The sequence below is a fragment of the Triticum dicoccoides genome, chromosome 2B (assembly GCF_002162155.2).
Source record: "Triticum dicoccoides isolate Atlit2015 ecotype Zavitan chromosome 2B, WEW_v2.0, whole genome shotgun sequence".
Classification (NCBI taxonomy): Eukaryota; Viridiplantae; Streptophyta; class Magnoliopsida; order Poales; family Poaceae; genus Triticum; species Triticum dicoccoides.
Window position 1 is genome coordinate 458,369,336 of NC_041383.1, and position 20,763 is coordinate 458,390,098.

The 20,763-nt window shown below is 41.6% G+C and overlaps 1 long non-coding RNA gene across 1 annotated transcript; it reads left to right on the forward strand.

Moving 5' to 3' along the window:
- The first annotated feature begins 4,911 nt into the window (after nucleotides 1-4,911).
- On the forward strand, nucleotides 4,912-6,539 carry LOC119364193. The gene is made up of 2 exons (XR_005174750.1): nucleotides 4,912-5,833; nucleotides 5,911-6,539. It is a non-coding gene; the product is annotated as an uncharacterized LOC119364193 (long non-coding RNA).
- Nucleotides 6,540-20,763: the final 14,224 nt, after the last annotated feature.

Below are 20,763 nucleotides of genomic sequence, written 5' to 3' on the forward strand. Positions count from 1 at the left end.
CTAGGAAAGAGGGTATTGCCTTTGAGAGGAAACTCAATGCTGATGGAACATATTGGAAGCCTAAGCAGTACCCCAAAACCTCATGGGTTGCTGCAAAGGGACCTCTAGTTGATCCATCCAATTTATCTGGCTTTACATGTGAATCACCTCATTCTTCTGATGAGTCATTTGACTCCAACTATAAACTATTCAAAAATCAGAATGGTGAAGTATTTGCTAGGTATGTTGGCACTAACTGCAGGAACGGTTCCCCTATGAAGAAAATCTGGGTTCCCAAAAGTTGCCTTGAAAGTCTTCAGGTAAATGTCCTCATGACACCACCTGTGAAGAATAGGAACTCCAGATCAAATTCTTCATATGGATCCAAGTCCTCATACGGACCAAATTCCTCACGTGGATCAAATTCCTCAAAAGGATCAAAATCCTCATATGATCATCATTGTGCTAACCCCTCTCTTTCACAGGGAAGAGCTAATGGCTATGAATATGAGCATTATTCTTCTAACCACTATGTTCATAAGTCCTCGAAGAATTTCTCTGCTTATTCATATGCTTATCCTAAATCCTCTTATGTGAAACAAAGTCGACTGGCTTCTATGCCACCTTTCTCGTATGGAGCTCGCAGAGTGATGAATTCTTTGTCGCCCCTTCAGATGTGGGTGGTGAAGAAAAAGAACTAATCTCTTATGGAGGGTCAGGTCTCCAGACGTGCTTAAAACGTCTGAAGAATTTGCTGGAGACCTGAAGAATGCCTGAAGGGACGCAGGCTAATCATGAAGAAATGAATCTTCATTTCTCACGTCCTCATACTGTTTTATCTGTTCTATTGCTTGATGAAATTGATCTGATGATATTGATGTCATATTCTTCACTGATGAAGTATATGAGTTCGTAAGTAATTCATCTACAGGATGATCAACCCAAAGCCAATGATTGGGTTCTCGATAGTGGATGCACAAATCACATGACTGGTGACAAGAATCGATTGATGGATGCTCCCTTATCACCATCGCATCTGAAGCATATCATCTTCGCTGACAAAGGCAAAAGTCAGGTATTGGGTCTAGGTAAGGTTGCGATCTCAAAGGATCGACACATGGACAAAGTCATGCTTGTCGAGTCCTTAGGATACAACCTGATGTCTGTCTCAATGCTTTGTGATCTTGATATGGTTGTTGTCTTTGGCAAATATCGTTGTGTTGTGATCATGGAAGCTGAAAATTCCAAAGTCTTCGAAGGCTTTAGGAGAGGAGACTTGTACATTGTTGATTTCTATACAGGACCACAATCGGCCGTATGCCTACTTGCAAAAGCTTCAGAAGGCTGGCTATGGCATCGACGACTTGGTCATGATGGCATGAGGAATCTGCACACGCTTGCAAAGAATAAGCATGTCATTGGCATTGAGAATGTCAAATTCCTCAAGGATCACTTGTGCAGAGCCTGTGAAGCTGGAAAGATTCCCAAGGCCAAACATCCAGCGAAGACTATCATGACTACCACTCGACCATTTGAATTCCTTCACATGGATCTCTTTGGTCCTAATCATTATTCTACAGTTACAAATGATGCATCTCTATATGGCTTTGTTATTGTTGATGATTACTCTCGTTACACATGGGTGCACATTGTCACTTACAAACATGAGGTGCAGGAAGTCTTCAAACGATTTTCCTCGAGGGCTTCAACCAACTTTGGTGTGAAGATCAAGCACATCAGAAGTGACAATGGGACTGAGTTCAAGAATTCCGGTCTTGATGACTATCTTGATGAACTTGGTATTACTCATGAGTTATCTGCTGCTTATACTCCTCAACAGAATGGCGTCATGGAGCGCAAGAACAGAACTCTTGCTGAACTGGCTCGCACTATGCTTGATGAATACAAGACGCCTCGTCGTTTCTGGATTGAGGCAATTGATACTGCGTGCCACATCATCAACAGAGTATATCTTCACAAATTCTTCAAGAAGACTGCTTATGAACTCCTCACTGACAAGAAACCCGATGTGAGTTATTTCAAAGTCTTCGGTGCTAAATGTTGGATTAGAGATCCTCATCACAATTCTAAATTCGCACCGAAAGCACATGAGGGTTTTATGCTTGGTTACGGAAAGGACTCGCACACCTACAGAGTCTTCAACAATGTTCTTCACAAAGTTGTTGAAACTGTAGATGTGCGGTTCGATGAAACTAATGGCTCGCAAAGAGAGCACCTACCTTCTGTGATAGATGAACCAGCACCTGAGGAATCTGTCAAGTTCAAGGCTACTGAGGATGTCATTCCTACCGAAGAATCTGCAGAAGAATTCATTCTAGAACGTGAAGAACATCGAGCTGGTGCACCTGAAGAAAATGGTGCTGAGGAAAATGGTCCTGAAGAAAATGCGGATCAAATTCCTCGACGACAACCCGCTCATCCTCGTGTTGCAAACGAAGTGCAAATTGAGAGAATCATCGATGACATTGAAGCACCAGGTCCTCTCACACACTCAAAAGCTTCACATTTGTCTAACTTTTGTGGAAACTTTGCTTTTGTCTCTATCACAGAGCCCACTAAGGTAGATGAAGCATTTTTGGAGCCTGAGTGGATTCAAGCTATGCAAGAAGAATTACATCAGTTCGAGCTCAACAATGTCTGGGAACTGGTCAAACGTCCAGATCCTCGCAAGCACAATATCATTGGCACAAAGTGGATCTACCGCAACAAGCAAGATGAAAATGGCCTTGTGGTGAGGAATAAGGCACGGCTTGTAGCTCAAGGCTACACACAGGTTGAAGGAATTGATTTCGATGAAAGTTTTGCACATGTTGCTAGACTTGAGGCTATTCGCATATTACTTGCTTATGCTAACCATCATGATATCATTTTACAACAAATGGATGTGAAAAGTGCATTCCTCAATGGTAAGCTTGAGGAAGAAGTATATGTTGCTCAACCCCAGGTTTTGAAGATCCAAAGCATCCTGACAAAGTCTTTAGACTCAATAAGGCCCTGTATGGCCTCAAGCAGGCCCGTCAGGCGTGGTATGATACTTTGAAGGAATTCTTCATGAAGAAAGGCTTCAAACCCGGTTCACTCGACCCAACTCTTTTCACTAAATCTTATGATGGTGAATTGTTTGTGTGCCAAATTTATGTTGATGATATCATTTTTGGCTGTATTGACCAACGTTACAGTGATGAATTTGCCTATATGATGGGTGAAGAATATAAAATGTCTATGATGGGAGAATTGAAATTCTTTTTAGGTCTTCAAATTCATCAACAACGCAATGGCATATTCATATCTCACGAAAATACCTCAAAGATGTATTGAGGAAATTCGGCATGCAAGGTTGCAAAGGGGTCAAAATTCCTATGTCCACAAGTGGCCATCTATGCACTGATGAAAATGGTATCGACTTCGATCAAAAGGTATACCGCTCCATGATTGGCTCTTTATTGTATTTATGTGCATCTAGGCCAGATATTATGCTTAGTGTTTGTATGTGTGCCTGATTTCAAGCTACACCGAAGGAATCACACCATAAGGCTGTGAAACATATGCTTCGATATCTAGCTCACACACCAACACTTGGATTATGGTACCCCAAGGGATCGGCTTTTGATCTCATTGGATATTCAGACTCTGACTATGCTGGTGATCGTGTGGACTGTAAGTCAATATCTGGCACATGCCATTTCCTCGGACGATCTTTGGTATGTTGGTCCTCGAAGAAACAGAACTGCGTATCACTTTCTACAGCAGAAGCTGAGTACATTGCTGCTGGTTCTTGCTATGCTCAATTGCTGTGGATGAAGCAAACTCTCAAGGACTACGGCGTCAACATGAAGAATGTGCCTCTCTACTGTGACAGTGAGAGTGCAATCAAGATTGCTCACAACCCAGTTCAGCACTTAAAGACAAAGCACATCCAAATTTGTCATCATTTTCTTCGTGATCATGTGTGGAAGGGCGACATCTCTATTGTGCATGTACGGACTGAAGAACAGCTAGCCGATATCTTCACAAAGCCCTTGTATGAGAAGAGATTTAGCAAGTTGAGGTGTGAGCTAAATATCCTAGAATCTTCGAATGTTCTTTGAAAAGGACACTCATCCTAACACTTATGCAAATTGATGACTTAGATGTGCAACACACGAAGAAACGTTCTTCTTCAATCAATGAAGACTAACACTCTAAATGTGAAGAAATTAAAGAAGAATTTGATTCTCAGAGCCCTACGACAATTGTACGCGGTGTCTGAAATCATCATTCTTATACGGTGGGTCACGCCACTACCAAAAGTTGAAAATCTTCAATTTGAGTTTTTCCTCGGTTTTTGAAATTCCTCAGTTGTTCAAATTCTTCAACTTTGCATTGTCTTCACTGTTCCCGTCGTTTTTCTTCATTGGTATATATATATATATATAGGAGTAGGATTTTCTACAAGTGCTTGCCACAGGAGTAGTTAAGGGTTTCAACGGTGCAAAAGTTCTCAAAAAATTTGAAAAAAATACTGAACCAACACACCTATAATATAACATCATCCAACGGAGGGATTAAAAAAATACGACTGTATGTGTCCTGGACAAAAAGAACAAATAGTTCAGTATATATTTATGTCGCAGTGAGCTGAAATGCTTATTATTTTGGCCGAGGACACATAGATGCATATTTTGACAATCCCTCCGTTGGATCATTTTATTACATTAGAGAGATGCTCTCATATTTATTTCATATTTTTTGATAACTTTTAAACCATTAAAAGTTTAGCGGCCCTTAACTAGTTCTGTGGCAAGCTATGATAGACACAGTTTTATATATATATATATATATATATATATATATATATATATATATATATAGGGTGGGTCTATTCTGCTAACACCCCTTAAGACCCTTATTCTGCACAAAAAACGCTTATTCTGCTAACAAGTCAACCAAACCACCCGCGCACCCACGACCACTTCTTCCTCCACCTCCTACCGCGTACTACGGCCCCCAAATCCCTCGACCTTCTTCTCCAGCCGACCCCCTCCACCTCCCTCGCCGCGCCTCCACGCTCTCAGCGCCAGGCCGCCGCTAGCTTGACTCCCGGCCAAAGTGAACCGCACCTCCCCAACTTATCTTCCTCTCCAGTCAACCCCACCCCGCGCCCGCCCATTCCCATCCCCACCTTCTTCCTCGCCGCCTGGCCGCCATGCCCACCCCTGCACCTTCTTCTTCGCCGCCTGGCCGCCGTGTCCACCCCTCCACCTTCCCCTAGCTGGATCTCGCCGCTACGTCCTGGGCGGCTACTGATCCGGCCTTCAATGTTTTCCCCATCCTCCCTTGGGCGCCCGAAACAAAGTCGTCGGCCCCTGCCTTCCACCACTCCGGCCTCGCGCCGCCGTGGCCTTCCCCGCCTTCCACCACTCCAGCCTCGCCTCGCCCGAAACCAAGTCGTCGTCTGCGCCCCGTCGAATCCGGCCTCCGCTGCGCCTATAGCCACTAGATCCATGGACCCCCCACGCTTGTGGTCCTCCCCCCTCGGTCAGATCCACCGCGCCGGCCACCAGTCCGGCGGCTCACAACAGTGTCGCAGCTCAACAGCGCATGCAATTCGCACCAGTGGAGGCTCTCGCCTCGAGCCGACAGGCTCCCTAACTCACTTTACCCATGGGCGTGCAGATCTGCCCACACGGGCATGCAACTCGACCAACGGGGCCTTGCAGTTCGGCCCATGGTCTCTCCCTTCCTCGATCCGGCGGTCTGCATGTCGTCCACCTCTGAGAGTTTTGGCCGGCTGCAAGTCATCCCTCGTCGCCGTGAGGACTGCTTTCGTGCGGCCACGATAATATGTCGCAAGGTCCCCTTGTCGCCGTCTCAGCCCCTCGTGCAGGTCTCTCCTTCCCCTTATGCAGGTCTCTCCTTCCCATCGTGCAGGTCGCCACCGCAGCCCATGCCTCCGGCGGTGGTCGGGCTCGGCGCTGGTCCTGGCGCCGCTGCCTTAGGTCGTGGCTGCTCTGCCGGTGCAGCGGTCTGACGGCCCGGGGCAGAATTTTGTCTTGCACTCCAAACAGAGGACGCGCACGGGCAAACTCTCTGCAACTCGCTATGTTTTTCCTTCAGTTCTTTGCATATGAAAAATGGACCAATTTTTCTTTAGTAGTTTTTGACTTTGTGTTTCAGATTTTCCCGTGCATTGCTAAATCGGTTGTGCGCATGACGTGCAGTCCACCCACCTCCTCCCCTGCATCCCTAGCGGCAGGCCAGCGGGTTTTTTAGAATAATTTTTTTGCCATGACCGGCGATAGAACAGTGCAGCTCGCTGGCGTGCGGCTCGTAGTTCCCATGGTTGCCTTGCAGTTCGTTCGGCACTGACGGTTGCAGTTTGTTTTGTTGACCATTGAGAATGGGAGAAAAATATATTTCCAGTTCGTTTGTTCTCAAACGTACTTGTAAGAAAAAGTAAAAAGCACAAGCAGTTTGTGTGTATTGCGAAGTCTTGTGCTTGTTTGTGAGAGGTTCGTTCAACTGTACAATGATGTTCTTTTTGTTGCAATTTGATGCAATTCCTTTTTGCATTACAGAACACATTAGAAAATATTTATAGAAACTTGCAGTTCAGTAATTCAAACACATAGATGATTTTGTTTAAAAGAAGTGTTGTTCATATCACGTGCTGTTGTGGTTCATTCTTTTCGACCATGCGGTGTACTTTGGTAAAAAAAAAGTGCACTATGAAAGACTCTTCAGCACACTCCATTTAGAATAAAAATGAATTTAAAAACACTTAAATGTAGTGCACTTTGTCTTACAAAAAAGTCCACTAAGGACTATTCACTACACTCCGTTTAAAGTAAAATGCAAAAGCATGCAAATGTGGTGGCCTGATTTGTGTTGTCCACAATGCCTTTCTACTTCTTAAAAAAATACTATGCAGCTCGCTTTGATCTGTGTTGTGGTTCACTTGCCTCGAAAAATTAAACTAAACTCATTCTTGGGAATCGTCATGTGTTCAGAAAAAGTAAAACGCATCGGCAATTGCAGCGCACTTCGTCATCGCGGGCGGTTCACTACATCCGGCCTTGCAGTTTAGATGAATTTACGAAAGAACTTTTTAGCAAAAAAAAGTAATAATGCATTTCTCTTTGTCGACATTGCAGTGCGGTTTTCGGTCTAAAGCAGTGCGATTTTCTGTCTGATGCAATACATACGATGATTTTGAGGTCGCGAAAAAACAGAGTGAATGCATTTCGCGAAAATCAAAATGGTTCTTAATTCGTAAGGAATTAGGGCGAGTGTTCTACATGAAAAAGTTGCGTCTCATCGATATCTTTCCAACGGCGTATAGTTTGAATCATTTCGATCAGTGATTTTAGAAAAATTCGCGAAAAAACAGCCGCTGCCTCTCGAAGTCAGCCGCGCGATTTTCAAAATTAACTAAAAATTGTAAGGAATCTCAAAACCATTTCAACATATGAAAGTTGTGCCTTGTCCGTAGCTTTCCAACGGCGTATCATATGTCTCGTTTCGACAAACGGTTAGAAAACTGGAACAAAAACAATACCGAAAATTTCAAAAAAATTGAAAAAGAGAGTTCCGCGATTTAGTAAATTTGAAACTGCTTTCAAACCGTAACGAATTAGGGAAATATTTATATATGAAAAAGATGCGCCTCGATGATATCTATCCAACAGCGTATCATTTGCTTTGTTCCGATAAGCGGTTTAGAAAAAAACGAAAAAACTCTCGCTGCCACTCGTCATCCGCCGCACTATTTTCAAAACTGCTGTTAAACCGTGTGGAATCTTGAAAAGTGTTCAACATGTCGAAGTTGCGCCTAATCCATAGCTTTTCAATGGTATATTACACGCCTCATTCCGATAATCGGTTAAAAAATTAGAGCGAAAACAGTACCGAAAAAATAACACGTGCAATTTTTTCCGACGAGAAGTTCACTAGTCTCTATTGCAGTGCTCGTCGTCAAAATGATGCAGTGCGCTTCTGTTGAGCGTGCAGTGCTGAAGTGGTGTGCACAATAGTTATTCTGCTAATATTAGCAGAATAGATCGTCTGTATATATATATATATATATATATATATATATATATATATATATATATATATATATATATATATGAGTTTATGTACTCTACAACATTCACTTATTGCTAATTCTTCAAGCTGCTTTTTCTGCTAAGTGAATGTGATCGGACCCTTCCCCCTCTATGCTAAACTCAACCCAATCTTTTCACAAATTCTTCATGTGCGTTCTACTTGAAACTCAGTCAAAATCTTCACTATGTCCTTGACAACTGAAGAATTTGTGAATGGAATTTTTTAACTTATCTTATCTAAATTTTTGGCTTTGCCGCTCAAACCGTTCCGCATCTCACGATAATACTTATCTATTCACCCACGATCTCACACGATCGCCACCTCTCAGTACGTGGGTGACACATGTCAAGCGAATGAGAAGGGTCAGTGGCACGTTCGTCCAATTTCTTTGGACGTACATTTTTTCACTCCGACTATAAATAACCCCTCCCCTTCCTCACTTTGTTTTTACTCCGCTCGTTCTCACTCCCCCTCGAGCTTCTCAAACCCTGGCGCCGCCGCTACTTCATCGTTGCCGGTGAGGAAGAGCTTCACTGCCTCGACCTCGTTGTCGTCGTACTCGCGTCGGCTGCGGATTTCTTCACTCCGCCGCCGCCGTAGCTGTCTTCCTCAGCCGAGTTAGGGCGTGGAAGATCTGAACTGACGAACTTCACATCTACACTTCCCAGTTCGTCGTGTTCTTCATCAAGGGTAATTAAAAGCTACTTTTACTGCCCTCTTTAATTCAAATACTTTCTTAAAAATCTTCAAAGGTGTTTATTCTTCAAATCTTCACACACTGAACACCTCACATGTCATCTGCTCTTGATTCGTTTCTCTAAGCAATAATTTTTCTTTAAGATTCCTCAATTGTGTGGATCTTCGATCTATACAACTCTAGAACCTAAGACAAAGAACGCTTAGTGAAATTCTTCAAGACTCATCTGGTCAAATTCCTCAAACTTATTCTTTTTGAAAAACCTTCTGAGAATGCATATGACCTCTCCAAATTCCTCGCAACTATACTCTGTTCACAGGTACTCATGTCTGCTGCTAAATCACTAGGTTCTCATCAACTTAACTCATTTGCAGCATTCCTCGAAGAAAAGTTGCATACATCTCCAGAGAATTCCATTGTTCAAATTCCTCAGCTGAAGAAAATGGTTGATGGTAAGAAGCCACAGAAGGGTGGAAAGAGGCCTGAGGTCAATACTGCTTTTCGAAATCCCTGATGACATATACAAGGATTATTGCACTCCTGATGAGGCCAAATTTGGCAAAGAGGATAAAAATCAGCGCAAGGTGCGCATACAAAGGATAGAGAGGAGATGGGCACGGGAATGGAGGGAGTACAGATATGTTACTCCCAAGTATATGAAGAAATTCGCTCTCAACCCTCCATGCCCAAGACCTCCATTGCGACCTGGCCAATTGTAGGATCGGAAGTATGTCTAGAGGGGGGGGGGGTGATTAGACTACTTGACCAATTAAAAATTTATCCTTTTCCCAATTTTAGTCTTTGGCAGATTTTAGATATCTTAGCACAAGTCAAGCAATCTTCACACAATTCAAGCAAGCATGCAAAGAGTATATGAGTAGCGGAAAGTAAAGCATGCAACTTGCAAGAATGTAAAGGGGAAGGGTTTGGAGAATTCAAACGCAATTGGAGACACGGATGTTTTTGTCGTGGTTCCGATAGGTGGTGCTATCATACATCCACGTTGATGGAGACTTCAACCCACAAAGGGTAACGGTTGCGTGAGTCCACGGAGGGCTCCACCCACGAAGGGTCCACGAAGAAGCAACCTTGTTTATCCCACCATGGCCGTCACCCACGAAGGACTTGCCTCACTAGCGGTAGATCTTCACGAAGTAGGCGATCTCCTTGCCCTTACAAACTCCTTGGTTCAACTCCACAATCTTGTCGGAGGCTCCCAAGTGACACCTAGCCAATCTAGGAGACACCACTCTCCAAGAAGTAACAAATGGTGTGTTGATGATGAACTCCTTGCTCCTGTGCTTCAAATGATAGTCTCCCCAACACTCAGCTCTCTCTCACAGGATTTGGATTTGGTGGAAAGAAGATTTGAGTGGAAAGCAACTTGAGGAAGGCTAGAGATCAAGATTAATATGGTAGGAATGGAATATCTTGGCCTCAACACATGAGTAGGTGGTTCTCTCTCAGAAACTGCAAGTTGGAAGTGTAGGTTTATTCTGATGGCTCTCTCTTCGAATGAAGAGGAGGTGGAGGGGTATATATAGCCTTGATGACCCACAAGTGTAGGGGATCTATCGTAGTCCTTTCGATAAGTAAGAGTGTCGAACCCAACGAGGAGCAGAAGAAAATGATAAGCGGTTTTCAGTAAGGTTTTCTCTGCAAGCACTGAAATAGTAGGTGATAGATAGTTTTGTGATAACATAAATAGTAACAAGCAAAAAGTAAATAAAGTAAATAAAGTGCAGCAAGGTGACCCAATACTTTATGTAGCAAAGGATAAGCCTGGACAAATTCTAATAATGAAGAAGGAGCTCCCGAGGACACATTGGGAATTATCGTCAAGGTAGTTTTCATCACGTTCATAAGATTCGCGTTCGGTACTTTGATAATTTGATATGTGGGTGGACCGGCACCTGGGTACTGCCCTAACTTGGACAAGCATCCCACTTATGATTAACCCCTATTGCAAGCATCCACAACTACGAAAAGGAGTATTAAGGTAAACCTAACCACAACATTAAACATATGGGTCCATATCAACCCCTAACAAAGCAACGCATAAACTAGGGTTTAAGCTTCTTTCACTCTAGCAACCCATCATCTACTTATTACTTCCCTATGCCTTCCTCTAGGCCCAAATAATGGTGAAGTGTCATGTAGTCGACGTTCACATAACACCATTAGAGGAAAGACAACACACATCTCATCAAAATATCGAACGAATACCAAATTCACATGACTACTAATAGCAAGACTTCACCCATGTCCTCGGGAACAAACGTAACTACTCACAAAGCATATTCATGTTCATAATCATAGGAGTAATAATATGCATAAAGGATCTGAACACATGATCTTCAAACAAGTAAACCAATTAGCATCAACTACAAGGAGTAATCAACACTACTAGCAACCCATAGGTACCAATTTGTGGTTTTGATACAAGATTGGATACAAGAGATGAACTAGGGTTTTGAGAGGAGATGGTGCTGGTGAATATCTTGATGGAGATTGACCCCCTCCTGATGAGAGGATCGTTGGTGATGACATTGGTGATGATTTCCCCCTCCCAGAGGAAAGTGTCCCCGGCAGAACAGCTCCGCCAGAGCCCTAGATTGATTCCGCCAAGGTTCCGCCTCGTGGTGGTGGAGTTTCATCCCGTAAGCTTGCCCATGATTTTTTCTAGGGTAAAAGTGATGATATAGCAGAAGATGGACGCAGGAGGCCCACCAGGGGGCCCAGGAGATAGGGGGTCGCGCCCTACAGGGGGCGCGCCCCTGTCTCCTGGACAGGGTGTGGGCCCCCTAGCCTATTTCTTTCGCTCATAAATTCTTAATAAATCCAAAAAGTTGTTTCGTGGAGTTTCAGGACTTTTGGAGTTGTGCAGAATAGGTTTCCAACGTTTGCTCCTTTTCCAGCCAGAATTCCAGCTGCCGGCATTCCCCCTCTTCATGGTAAATCTTGTAAAATAAGAGAGAATAGCCATAAGTATTGAGATATAATGTGTAATGACAGCCCATAATGCAATAAATATTGATATAAAAGCATGATGCAAAATGGACGTATCAACTCCCCCAAGCTTAGACCTCGCTTGTCCTCAAGCGGAAGCCGAAATCAAAAAATATGTCCACATGTTTAGAAATAGAGGTGTCGATAAAAATAAAATACGGACATGAGGGCATCATGATCATTCTAATAATAGTAACATATATAGATTTTTCATATGATTTCCTATGCTCAAGTAATAAGCAATTCACAATGTCAAGTATGGTTCATAAACTTCATTTGGAACTAATAAACTATAATCTCAGTCATTGAAGCAATCGCAATTTATTGTAACATCAGAAAGAGTCAATACTAGAGCTTTTCAACAATCTCACATACTCAACTATCTCGTAGTCTCCAATAATTGCTAACACTGACGCAATACTTGTGGTTATAGAGTTTCAGCCGGACACTGAGAAAGATATGGGCTTATTATGTTGCCTCCCAACGTATTCACCTTTAGGTGATGTCAACAATAATAGCCTATGCCAACTTACATCCAATTGGATATATGTATCATAATCTTTCAAACACGAAGAGCTTTCCAAAGGATAAAATGAAAAAGGGAAAGGTGAGGATCACCTTGACTCAAGCATAAAGTAAAAACATAAAGTAAAAGATAAGCCCTTCGCAGAGGGAAGCAGAGCTTGTCATGCGCGTTTAGGGTTGATGCACGAAATCTTAATGCAAAAGAACGTCACTTTATATTGCCCCTTGTATGTGGACCTTTAATATGCAATCCGTCGCTTTTATTACTTCCACAACAAGTTCATACAAAGCTTATTTTCTCTGCACTAATAAGTCATACATATTTAGAGAGCAATTTTTATTGCTTGCACCGATGACAACTTACTTGAAGGATCTTACTCAATCCATAGGTAGGTATGGTGGACTCTCATGGCAAAACTGGGTTTGAGGATATTTGGAAGCACAAGTAGTATCTCTACTTGGTGCAAGGAATTTGGCTAGCAAGAGGGGGAAAGGCAAGCTCAACATGTTTGGAAGGTCAATGACAATATACTTTAACTGAGATGTTGGAAAACATAAACCATTACGTTGTCTTCCTTGTCCAACATCAACTCTTTTAGCATGTCATACTTAATGAGTGCTTCACAATCATAAAAGATGTCCAAGATAATATATTTATATGTGAACCCCTCTTTCCTTATCACTTCCTATTAATTGCAACGATGACCAAGGCTACGTTCATCAACTCTCAACAATTTTTATGCCTCATACTTTCTATGTGTGAAGTTATCACTATCCATAAGATCAATATGAACTCTTTTGTTCTTTCTACTTTCTCAAGATCATAGCAACAAAGCAAAGCCCTTAACTCAACACTAATCTTTATTGTAGATAGCACACGGACTCGATTACATAAAGAGATCACAATGCAAAACTCAAAACTACTTGATATCAAAACTTCAATCTACTAGATCAAGATACTACTAAAAGGATCAAACTAAATAAAGCGGTAAAGATAGGAGTGTGATGGTGATACGATACCGGGGCACCTCCCCCAAGCTTGGCAGTTGCCAAGGGGAGTGCCCATACCCATGTGATTATTTCCTCGGAGGTGATGGAGGTGGTGATGATGACGGTGGATAATCGCACATTGAGCGTAAAAGCTCCTCCAACTTGCGGACAATGCCCTTGAGCCCAGCAATATGATCCTTCAACAAAATATTCTCCTGTGTGAGATACTTGTTCTGTATGCGGGCTAACTCAATCATCTTGAAAGCTTCAATCTCTGTTGGAGTGAAAAGGTTAGGTAAAGGTTGAGGGATGTCTTCTTCTTTCACCACCGGAGCTTGAACCTCCATGGCCTTCTTGATCCCTTCATCCTTGTTGATCTCTTCGGGTTCCTCTCTTTTCAACTCTATCTTCAATAGCCAAGCATCCTTGTCTTCGTTGTTGGAGGAGGGAAAAGTCATGGTGCTCTAAATCTGAAACAGAAACAACTCGAAACGAAAACAGAGGGTATTTGCGTGATACGATGGTCAAAACCTTCAGGAGTATATATATAATGAATTTTTACCGACCAAAATACGTATCATACAAGAAAACGGAGTCCGGGAGGCACACGAGGTGCCCACGAGACGGGGGGCGCCCTACAGGGGGGGCGGCCTCCTCTCTCATGGGAGCCTCGTGTCCCTTTCGGACTACTTCTTTCTTCCTAAAATTTTTAAATAATCCAAAACTGATAAAAAATGCCATTAGAGTTGTTTTGGAGTTGGTTTACTTACCGTAGCACGTACCTATGCCTTTTCGGGGTCTGGAACATTCTGGAAAGTGTCTCTTATGTATTCTTCGGGGGTTATGGTTTCAATAATATTAGTTTCAACATTGATAGGATTACCTGAAATATAATGTTTAATTCTTTGACCGTTAACCACCCTCGGATTTGTGCCTTCGAAGTTGTTGATTTTTATAGCACCAGAACGATAGACCTCCTCGATAACGTAGGGACCTTCCCATTTTGAGAGAAGTTTTCCTGCAAAAAATCTTAAACGAGAGTTGAATAATAACACATAATCTCCTATGTTAAACTCACGCTTTTGTATCCTCTTATCATGCCAGCGTTTGACTTTTTCTTTGAAAAGCTTGGCATTCTCATATGCTTGGGTTCTCCATTCATCAAGTGAGCTAATATCAAACAACCTCTTCTCACCGGCAAGTTTGAAGTCATAATTGAGCTCTTTAATAGCCCAATATGCTTTATGTTCAAGTTCAAGAGGTAAATGACATGCTTTTCCATAAACCATCTTATATGGAGACATACCCATAGGATTTTTGTATGCACTTCTATAGGCCCATAATGCATCATCAAGTTTTTTGGACCAATTCTTTCTAGATATATTCACAATCTTTTGCAAAATTAATTTGAGCTCTCTATTGCTCAACTCTACTTGACCACTAGACTGCGAGTGATAAGAAGATGCAATTCTATGATTGACATCATACTTAGCAAGCATCTTACGGAAAGAACCATGAATAAAGTGTGAACCACCATCAGTCGTAAGATATCTGGGGACTCCAAACCTCGGAAAAATAACTTCTTTAATCATTTTAATAGAAGTGTTATGATCAGCACTACTAGTTGGAATAGCTTCTACCCACTTAGTAACGTAATCAACAGCAACTAAAATATGTGTATAACCATTGGAGGCAGGAAAAGGTCCCATACAATCAAAGCCCCAAACATCAAACGGTTCAATAACAAGAGAATAATTCATAGGCATTTCTTGACGTCTACTAATGTTACCTATTCTTTGACATTCATCACAAGATAAGACAAACTTACAAGCATCTTTGAAGAGAGTAGGCCAATAAAAACCAGATTGTAGTACCTTGTGTGCAGTTCTATCTCCAGCGTGGTGTCCTCCATAAGATTCAGAGTGACACTTGTGTAGGATTTGTTCCTGTTCATGCTCAGGCACACGCCGTCTAATAATACCATCTACTCCCTCTTTATAAAGGTGTGGATCATCCTAGAAGTAATGTCTTAAATCATAAAAGAACTTTTTCTTTTGCTGGTATGTGAAACTAGGCGGTATATATTTAGCAACAATGTAATTAGCATAATCAGCATACCAAGGAGCGGTACAAGAAGCATTGACAACCGCTAATTGTTCATCAGGAAAACTATCATTAATAGGCAGTGGGTCATCAAGAACATTCTCTAACCTAGACAAGTTGTCTGCAACGGGGTTCTCAGCTCCCTTTCTATCAATAATATGCAAGTCAAATTCTTGGAGCAAGAGAACCCATCTAATGAGTCTAGGCTTAGCATCTTTCTTTTCCATAAGATATTTAATAGCAGCATGATCAGTGTGAATAGTAACTTTGGAATCAGCAATATAAGGTCTAAACTTATCACATGCAAACACAACTGCTAAGAACTCTTTTTCAGTAGTAGCATAATTTCTCTGGGCTGTATCAAGAGTCTTACTAGCATAGTGGATAACATTCAATTTCTTATCGACTCTTTGCCCTAAAACAACACCTACAGCACAATCACTAGCATCGCACATAATTTCAAAAGGTAATTTCCAATCAGGTGGCTGAACAATAGGTGCAGTGATCAAAGCTTTCTTAAGTGTTTCAAATGCTTCTACACAATCATCATCAAAGACAAAAGGAATATCTTTTTGCAATAAATTAGTCAGAGGCCTAGAGATTTTAGAGAAGTCCTTAATGAACCTCCTATAAAAGACGGCATGACCAAGGAAACTTCTTATACCTTTTATGTCCTTGGGACATGGCATCTTTTCAATAGCATCAACTTTGGCTTTATCAACTTCAATACCTCTCTCGGAGATCTTGTGCCCCAAGACAATGCCTTCATTAACCATAAAGTGACACTTTTCCCAATTCAGGACGAGACTAGTGTCTTCGCATCTCTGCAAAACTCGATCATGGTTGCTCAAACAATCATCAAAAGAGGATCCATAGATAGAGAAGTCATCCATGAATACCTCACAAATCTTTTCACAAAAATAGGAAAATATAGCCATCATGCATCTTTGAAAGATAGCAGGTGCATTACATAAACCAAAAGGCATACGTCTATAAGCAAAAGTACCAAAAGGGCAAGTAAAAGTAGTTTTAGATTGATCCTTCACGGACACAGGTATTTGAGAGAAGCCAGAATAACCATCTAGAAAGCAAAAATGTGTGTGTTTGGATAGCCTTTCTAGCATTTGATCAATAAAAGGTAAAGGGTAATGATCTTTCTTAGTAGCTTTATTTAACTTACGGAAATCAATTACCATCCTATAGCCTGTAATAATTCTTTGCGGGATCAATTCATCTTTATCATTAGGAACAACGGTAATACCTCCCTTTTTAGGGACACAATGGACAGGGCTTACCCATTCACTATCAGCAACGGGATAAATAATACCTGCCTCAAGGTGTTTTAGAATCTCCTTTCTTACCACTTCCTTCATTTTGGGATTTAATCGTCTTTGAGGATCTCTAACTGGTTTGGCATCTTTCTCCATTGAAATTTTGTGTTGACATAATGTGGGACTAATGCCCTTAAGATCGTCTAGAGTATATCCAATAGCAGCTCGGTGCTTCTTCAGAGTTTTCAATAATCTTTCTTCTTCTTTCTCTGAAAGGTTAGCACTAATAATAACATGATATATTTCTTTTTCATCAAGATAAGCATACATGAGATTATCAGGTAAGGGTTTGAGTTTGAACACGGCATCACCCTTGGGTGGAGGGGGATCCCCAAGAATTTCAACGGGAAGGTTATGTTTTAGCATAGGTTCTTGTTTAAGGAACACTTCATCTATTTCTTCCCTTTCCTTCATAAACATATCGTTTTCATGGTCTAACAAATATTGTTCTAATGGATCAGTTGGAGGAACAACAATAGAAGAAAGACCAATAATTTCATCCTTACTAGGTGGTTCCCTTTCACGAGGTTGTCTACTAAACTTAGAGAAATTAAACTCATGAGACATACCATCTATGCCAACAGTGACAATATTCTTTTCACAATTAATCTTAGCACTAACAGTTTTCAAGAAGGGTCTACCAAAAATAATGGGACAAAAATCATCTTGTGGGGAACCAAGAATAAGAAAATCAGCAGGGTATTTAATCTTCCCACACAAGACTTCAACATCTCTAACAATCCCAATAGGTTTAATGGTGTCCCTATTAGCAAGCTTAATAGTAACATCAATGTCTTCTAATTCAACAGGTGCAATATCGTGCATAATTTCTTTATAAAGATCATAAGGTATCGCATTAGCACTAGCACCCATATCACATAAGCCATGATAACAATGATCTCCTATTTTAACAGAAATAACAGGCGGGCCTACAACAGGTCTACGTGTCTTAGTATCGGGTCTAGCAATATTAGCAGTTTCACCCAAGAAAGAGATAACATGCCCATCTAAGTCCTCATCCAAGAGACCTTTAATCATAGCAATACCAGGTTCAATATTAATTTGCTCAGGAGGTGTATAGGTCCTAGTATTACTCTTACGAACAACAGTCGAAGCTTTAACATGATCTTTTGTGCTAACAGGAAAAGGAGGTTTTTCGACATAAGCAGTAGGAATAATAGGATCACTATATGTAATAGTCTTTTCTTCGACTGTAATAGGTGCAACTACTTTCACTTCAACAGGAGGATTATATTTAAACCACTTCTCTTTAGGGAGATCAACATGAGTAGCAAAAGTTTCACAAAAAGTAGCTACTATCTCAGAGTCAAGTCCATACTTAGAGCTAAATCCACGGAAAGCATCGGTATCCATAAAAGATTTAACACAATCGAACTTAGGTGTCATACCTGACTCCTTACCATCGTTGGAACCCCAATCTTCAGAGTTGCGTTTAATTCTTTCCAATAAGTCCCATTTGAAATCAATAGTCTTCAGCATATAGGAACCAGCATAGGAACTATCGAGTAGGTTGCGATTATCAAGAGAAAGCCGAGCATAAAAATTCTGAATAATCATTTCCCGAGAGAGCTCATGATTGGGGCATGAATATAACATTGACTTAAGCCTCCCCCAAGCTTGAGTGATGCTTTCTCCTTCGCGAGGCCAGAAATTATATATGTAATTACGATCACGATGAACAAGATGCATAGGATAGAACTTCTGGTGAAGTTCCAACTTCAGTCGCTTATAATTCCAAAATCTCGTATCATCACATAGCCTATACCATGTCATTGCATCTCCCTTCAAAGATAAAGGGAAGACCTTCCTTTTGACAACATCATCGGGGATACCTGCAAGCTTAAATAATCCACAAACTTCATCCACAAAGATAAGGTGTAAGTCGGGATGCAATGTTCCGTCTCCTGCAAAAGGATTAGCTAGCAGTTTTTCTATCATACCCGAAGGAATCTCAAAGTGAATATTTTCATAAGGTTCAGTAGGTTGAGGATCATCTATTTGCTCTTCTGGTTGGGGTGAAGATACCCCAAACAAGCACCTCAAGGGATTAGTTTCCATAGTGACAAGTAACAGAAAATTTCAACACACTATATAAATGTTTCCTTACCAAGTTCTACTCACCAAAAGCGCTACACTCCCCGGCAACAGCGCCAGAAAAGAGTCTTGATGACCCACAAGTGTAGGGGATCTATCGTAGTCCTTTCGATAAGTAAGAGTGTCGAACCCAACGAGGAGCAGAAGGAAATGATAAGCGGTTTTCAGTAAGGTTTTCTTTGCAAGCACTGAAATAGTAGATGATAGATAGTTTTGTGATAAGATAAATAGTAACGAGCAAAAAGTAAATAAAGTAAATAAAGTGCAGAAAGGTAGCCCAATCCTTTATGTAGCAAAGGATAAGCCTGGACAAATTCTAATAATGAAGAAGGAGCTCCCGATGACACATTGGGAATTATCGTCAAGCTAGTTTTCATCACGTTCATAAGATTCGCGTTCGGTACTTTGATAATTTGATATGTGGGTGGACCGGCACTTGGGTACTGCCCTAACTTGGACAAGCATCCCACTTATGATTAAGCCCTATTGCAAGCATCCACAACTACAAAAAGGAGTATTAAGGTAAACCTAACCACAACATTAAACATATGGGTCCATATCAACCCCTAACGAAGCAACGCATAAACTAGGGTTTAAGCTTCTGTCACTCTAGAAACCCATCATCTACTTATTACTTCCCTATGCCTTCCTCTAGGCCCAAATAATGGTGAAGTGTCATGTAGTCGACGTTCACATAACACCACTAGAGGAAAGACAACATACATCTCATCAAAATATCGAAAGAATACCAAATTCACATGACTACTAATAGCAAGACTTCACCCATGTCCTTAGGAACAAACGTAACTACTCACAAAGCATATTCATGTTCATAATCAGAGGAGTAATAATATGCATAAAGGATCTGAACATATGATCTTCCACCAAGTAAACCAATTAGTATCAACTACAAGGAGTAATCAACACTACTAGCAACCCACATGTACCAATTTGTGGTTTTGATACAAGATTGGATACAAGAGATGAACTAGGGTTTTGACAGGAGATGGTGCTGGTGAAGATGTTGATGGAGATTGACCCCCTCCCGATGAGAGGATCGTTGGTGATGACGTTGGTGATGATTTCCCCCTCCCGGAGGGAAGTGTCCCCAGCAGAATAGCTCCGCTAGAGCCCTAGATTGATTCCGCCAAGGTTCTGCCTCGTGGCGGCGGAGTTTCATCCCGTAAGCTTGCCCACGATTTTTTCCAGGGTAAAAGTGATGATATAGCATAAGATGGGTGCTGGAGGCCCACCAGGGGGGCAGGAGATAGGGGGCCGTGCCCTACAGGGGGGCGCCCCTGTCTCCTTGACAGGGTGTGGCCCCCCTGGCCTATTTCTTTCGCTCATAAATTCTTAATAAATCCAAAAGGTTGTTTCATGGAGTTTCAGGACTTTTGGAGTTGTGCAGAATAGGTTTCCAACGTTTGCTGCTTTTCCAGCCAGAATTCCAGGTGCTGACATTCCCCCTCTTCATGGTAAACCTTGTAAAATAAGAGAGAATAGCCATAAGTATTGAGATATAATGTGTAATGATAGCCCATAATGCAATAAATATTGATATAAAAGCATGATGCAAAATGGACGTATCCAGCCTCCACACAAAATCTAACTGTTACACACAATTTACCAATCTCGGTGGGACCGAATCAACAAACTCGGTCAGACCGATTTAGTAAACCTAGTGACCATTAGGATTTTCGGTGGGACCGACATGCAACTCGGTATGACCGATATGGTTAGGGTTAGGGCATAACATAATCTCGGTGAGACCGATTACACAAACTCGGTGAGACCGATTTTGGTAATAATGTCATCCATCAAGCATAAATGTAGCATATGATCAAACACATGATCATCCAGGTATCACACAGACGAAAAGTATCTCAAACAAGCAAATAAAGTTCA